This window comes from Empidonax traillii, unplaced genomic scaffold (genome assembly GCF_003031625.1).
Source record: "Empidonax traillii isolate 1590-97213 ecotype Southwest subspecies unplaced genomic scaffold, ASM303162v1 scaffold451:size1465578, whole genome shotgun sequence".
NCBI lineage: Eukaryota > Metazoa > Chordata > Aves > Passeriformes > Tyrannidae > Empidonax > Empidonax traillii.
Window position 1 is genome coordinate 854,825 of NW_020955644.1, and position 5,615 is coordinate 860,439.

Genomic DNA, 5,615 nt, shown 5'->3' on the forward strand with positions numbered 1-5,615 from the left:
CATGGGCATCACCAGGGCTTAGTGCCAGCAGTGGGCTGGCAGGGACACTCTTCAGAGGACACAGCCCGTGCCACAAAGGTTTTAAGTTTTAGGTGGAAAGAAATCACAGCATCGGGTAGAAAAATGCATCAGAGCCAGCTATTTAAAAGCTAATCTCCCTCTAAAAACCTGTGAGGGTGCAGAACAGCCCTGCCAGCTGGGGACACGTGTGTCACCCGGTGTCACAAGGTCACACTCTTGCCATAATACCAGACTAATACCTGCCCTGCCTCTGCTTTCAGAATTAGAGTCTTCAGCTGGCCAGGCAGCCCGAGCCCTGCTGCCTGAGCAGAGAGATTCCCCACACTCTCTCCAGGCATCAGGGATGGAGCAGGGGGAGCTTTGGGGGAGGAAGGAACTGGGGGTTCCCCATCCCCTGGGTGCTGCACCCGGGGTGACCTCAGTACCAAACACCCAGGTGGCGGCAGCCAAGGTGGAAAAGGATGTGACTCCTGCATGAGTAGCTTTGTTTTCCTTCCTCCCTCCCATCTGACATTACTTTCTGTTCAGTTAAAGGCACTTTAGTCCCTTGGGAGCTTCTCCAAGGAAACCATCAGCAGCTTTTGATTCATTATCAGGTGTGATACCAGTCAGTCAGCACTGACCAGTCTGGAATGGTCATATTTGATTAGTTTTTAACTTCTCTCTCTCTCTTTGGAGTTCAGAGGAACACAAAAGAAGCTGAAAATCAGAGGCAGAGCACTGCATAAAGAACACTTAATCCCTTAAAATGCAAAACCTCCACTGAGGAAAAAGGATGGATTGAGGATGGATTTATAGCTCAAGCATAAAAAAAACTGAACAGTACTTAAAGCTGCTGTTACATTTTTCATTAGAGGATTAACAAATGCCTGAAACACAATTCCTGAAAGAACATTCAAATGGAAAAAAAAATCAGGTAGAAGGATGATTTGCTTGGTGATGCTGAGCAGCATGTTGGCACAGGGCAGGGCAGACTCCAAACTCCCAGTCCCCTCCAGTCCCTGATTTCCCAGAGCTGGGATGAAATCCGATGTCATTAGACCAGGCACAACCTGTCTGTGTCCTGTCAGGTGCCTGCAAACCTTCATGGGAGAAACCTGGAATGGGGGACAGGACCTGGAGCCAAAAGCACTGAAGCTGCATGAGAAAAGGGAAGCTTGGGAAGGTTTTTCCAGGGGCAAGAAATGCTTTTAACTTTTGTTGTAACTTTTGGGCAACTCTCTCAATTGCAAGACTACTGATATCAGCAATAAAAAAGGTTTTTCTTTACCTAGTCTTTTTATTTCTCACCTTAATTAAAACCTGACCAGGAAACAACCTCCTCATTCCAGCACACATGATTTAAAACACCGACTTTACTAATTATCATGATTTCTTTTAAAAACATTTCAGGAATTTCTAATGAATTCCAGTTCAACCTGCTGTGAAAGCAAATAAAACCTTGAACTCAAACCCAACTGACCTACTTTAGGTTTACATTCAAATAACCCTTGGGAGCTGGTTCCAAAGTGCTGCAGCCCTTTGACCCGTCCTGCTGCTGCCTCCCTTTGCAGCCCTGGGGGCATGAGGAGCTGTCCTGCCATGGAATCAGAATGTCCCGAGCTGGAAGGGACCCATAAAGATCATCAAGTCACTCCTGGTCCTGCACAGACACCCCAAAATCCCACTCTGTCCCTGAGAGTGTTGTCCAAACACTCCTGGAGCTTGATAAAATTATCCTTGCAGAGGGAGAACACCGTTATTTTTGTCACGTCCCCGTTTTCTAAACAGGAAAATATTCCATTAGGAAAGCATCCAGCTCCCCTCTGGAGGATTTTGGAGCAAACAATGGAATGAAGGGGTCTCTGTATCCCTGCTGCCAGCCCTCAGCACAGCACAGCCAGCACATCAACCTCAGGAAGTTTAGACTAATGGGTCATTTAGGAGCCTCTGTTAAGCCGTGGATCCTCCTTGACACCGCAGGGGTGACCGAAGTGAAGGACACGCTATTTTCTGCTCCTGGTTGCCAGCTCGTTCCTCCCCCTACAGCTGCTGGAATTCAAACAAAGCACTCGCTGTGCACGGGGCTCAACTCGCTGCAATTCAAACAAGGCACTCGCTGTGCACAGGCTCTGACCTGCTCAGGTAAAACATGGTGCTTTGTCCCACCTTTGCTCCCCTCCCTGGTTGGTGCGTCAGCCCCTCGTCCCAGACCCCCCTGTGGAGCTCGGGCTCATCACAGCCAAAGTCCAGCAGTGCCTGACCCTTGCCCGCACTCAGACATGTGGAAGATGAGGCAATACACCTTTCCAGCTCAGCTGTGCTCCCACCAAGACCACTGAGATGCCACATTTTGGGAGATGATGACAAGAGGCAAAGGTCAGCTCAGTGTTTTGTCTCCAGTTCCCCCCCACGACTCAGCAAAAACCCCAGGGTCATACCCTGGGCTGGTGGGAAGGGACCACTGGTGGCCATCGAGGCCAGGGTGTCACTTGGGGTGGACTACTAGGTCAGGGTGGGCCCCCAGACTCAGAATTCTTGCACAAAAGCACTGTGCTAAGGATGTTTCAATGTCTTCCTCCAAGGTAAATTAATATTAGGTGAAGAAAAACGAAATTCGGATTCAGAATTTGGGTTGAGACAAGAGAACAGGGCCAGGCTGGCTGGAAGAGCACCAGGGGGCAAACCCACACGGGAGAATCAGGCACCAAGCACCAGAATCCCTGTGGCTGTTCCTCTGTGACATCTCCAGGGCAGCTTTCACTCACGCAGATGCCACACCACAGCAGGTCACCACACTGCCCAGGTCATCAGAGCTGAGCCACCCCACACCAACCTACCTTCCCTCTGTGCCCGTCACAGCCCATGGGGACGCTCCTCTCTGCCAAGCAGGCACACAGTGCTTCAGTACAGTGGGACCTGCCAGGGCAAGGAAACCAAAACTGCATTATTTTATTCATTTTTAGTAGGGACAGATCCTTGTTCATGCTTGCTGGGCTTTGGGGTTTCCTTTTTCTTTTCACATCCCTCTTTCTCTCAAGTGTTTCAGGGTGGCAGCGCCTACAGCACATTTGTGCCTGGGCATATCAACCACCCTGCAGATCCCTTGGAGCTTCATATGGGGATGTTCTGGCAGCAGGGGCTGCTCCCTTTCCCTTCCAGCACCTCCCCAGCCCCTCTCCTGGCAGATCTCCTGCCCCCCGAGCTCACAGCACGCACCCGCGGCGTGCCCAGCGCCTGCCGTGCCCCTGCCCTGCCAGCTGCCCGTGGCCACAGCGCCAGCACAGAGCTGTGTGACGGCCAAGGGACACGACTGAAACAGGAGCTGAGCCACCTGAAACCTCTCCCAGAGCTGGGAATGCTCCCAGCTCCTCTCCTCCTGCACGTCCACCCGCAGCCAGGGCAGAGCTGCCGGCGCTCCCATTCCCCAAGAGCATCACCAAGGTTATCCCAGTGCCAAACGAGCCATGCCAGGAGGGGAGTTGTTACATTTGGGCTGCTGCAGGCAGTGACACCCAGGTGATACAGCACAGCATCACCTGCACCCTCCAGAGCAATCCCAAAGCAGCTCTTCCCAGGCTGGGGGCTGCGGGTGAGCTCAGGGGTGCGAAGCCGGCGAGGGGAGCTGGGCTGTGGAGCATCATCTCCCCCAGTCCTCATCACACATCTCAGCCTCCCCTGTCCAGCAACAGCTGGGTTAAGCCTCAGGTGCTTACCCTGCTTTGGAAATTCAGGCACAGCCCTTCCTCCAGATGACGTCCAACTCGTGCAGCTCTCCCAGCCACAAAGCCCGGTTTAAGTTGCGATTAAACCTGACAACCTCCTTGTGCAGACTCTCCTAAATAAGATTGGGAACAGCTAAAATTAGTCTAATTTAGTTTAGTCATTAATCCTTTTATCCACACTTAATCCAATTTAAGTGTCCGCACAGCGAGCTTGCACAGACCTCGCCGTCGCTGAAATTTAAAACAAAATTGAATAAAATATTGTTTAATTAGATCAACACAATCTGAGTGCTGCTCCAAGAGGTGTTTGCCACAGATGATTATCAGCTGCTTGGTTAATGCTCAAAGTTATCCCGAGCTCTGTGCTCTCCCCGCAGCTCAAGCTCTCAGTACTTTGGGATGGCATGGACATCTCCACTGGCATTTAATGAATAAAAACACCCTTCCTAGCCCTCAGGTTGGGAAAGAGACTTTGAAACACAAGGTTCAGGAGGCAAATAGAACCCTGCCTGAAAAAAAAAAATAAAAGCAAACAAAAACCCTTTTTTAGGTGAAATGTCACGATTCCAACACTTCACACTGACCTTTGTTTCTGGGACTGGGACAGCCCAGACACCAGAGTTGAGCAGGGCCAGGGCAGCTCCCACCTCTCATCTCTTGGAGCTGGGAGGAGACAGCACACCTTACCCCCTAAAAAAAGAACAGTAACCTTGAACTTTCCCTGTCTAATTGCTGTCTCCTCCAGCTATCTCCTCTGCAATGGTCATTTTCCTAAGCGTTACAGAAGAGGAAAAAAACCACAGCCAAAATGCAGGAATCAGCTGCAACCTTGGTTGCCAAGTTGGCAGAGGAGATAAGGACCTTTTATTTCAAGAAAAAAAAAAAAAAAAACAAACCCAGACGCTGAGGAGGGAAAGACAAGTCTTTAGCAACTTTTACAGCCGGTCTTGCAATGCAATTTCCTAAGCACATTTAAAACTCTTTAAAAAAAAAAAAAAAAAAAAAAAGCCCAAATTTTCACCAGCAGCGTTTCCTCAGAGCTCTCTGCACTCGCTGTGGGGGTGGGGGGAAGCCTCCAGCCTCCCTGGGACGTGCGGGATGTGAGGAGCTGGGGCTGACTCACTGCTCTCCACACATACCCACGGCACAGCTCAGCAAGGAAGGGAAAGGGAAAAACCCACCAAATTGAAGGACCGTGTTCCTTTTCGGGGCGGGTCAGCACTGCCCACACCCCCACGGGGCAGAGAATCAAGGGTTGTGTGGAGCATCGAATCCTGGGAAAGCTGCATGGAAGGCAGTTTGATCCTCACCTAGTTGGGAATTGTGACCCAACACAGGCCAGACTATAAGCTGGTTTTAACTGTAGAATCAGAGAACAGTTTGGGCTGGAAGGAATCCTAAAGTTCACCGAGTCCAACCCTTATGAGCCACTTTGGTTTATTTAGGGTAGGATTGGGGCAATATCACCCCGTAAGGCAGCTTTTCAGAAAGGAAGGTGTTCAAATCCTCAGGCAAAAGGCATCTGACTAAATAACACTCCTTCCAGCAAATCCCATGTCCCTCAGAGCTCTGTTCAGCCACTTTCTGAGACTCAAGAGACAAAATAATGCTCAGCCTCAGCCGTGGCACCGGTGATGCTGCAGGGGCAGGAAGGGGAAACACGGCACCAGCCACTCACATCACGAGTTATTCACGTCACAGACAGGTTTCCTCTGCGTGGGCTGAGATAAAACCCAGCTCACAGTTATCAAACCCACGTTCCCTGTGCCACAGGCCCTCTTTTCCATTCCCTGGTTTGAGGATAACCCCCCCTTTGGCTCCAGCTTGCTTTGGGGGGCTGCCTGCCCACCCTTTGAGCTGCACCTCACCAGGGTTTGCAAACACCCCCCA

The 5,615-nt window shown here is 50.8% G+C and overlaps 1 long non-coding RNA gene across 1 annotated transcript; it reads right to left on the reverse strand.

Moving 5' to 3' along the window:
- Positions 1–2,845: 2,845 nt before the first annotated feature.
- On the reverse strand, positions 2,846–4,380 carry LOC114063141. The gene is made up of 3 exons (XR_003572510.1): positions 4,310–4,380; positions 3,717–3,838; positions 2,846–2,919 (listed from the first exon to the last, which is right to left on the reverse strand). It is a non-coding gene; the product is annotated as an uncharacterized LOC114063141 (long non-coding RNA).
- Positions 4,381–5,615: the final 1,235 nt, after the last annotated feature.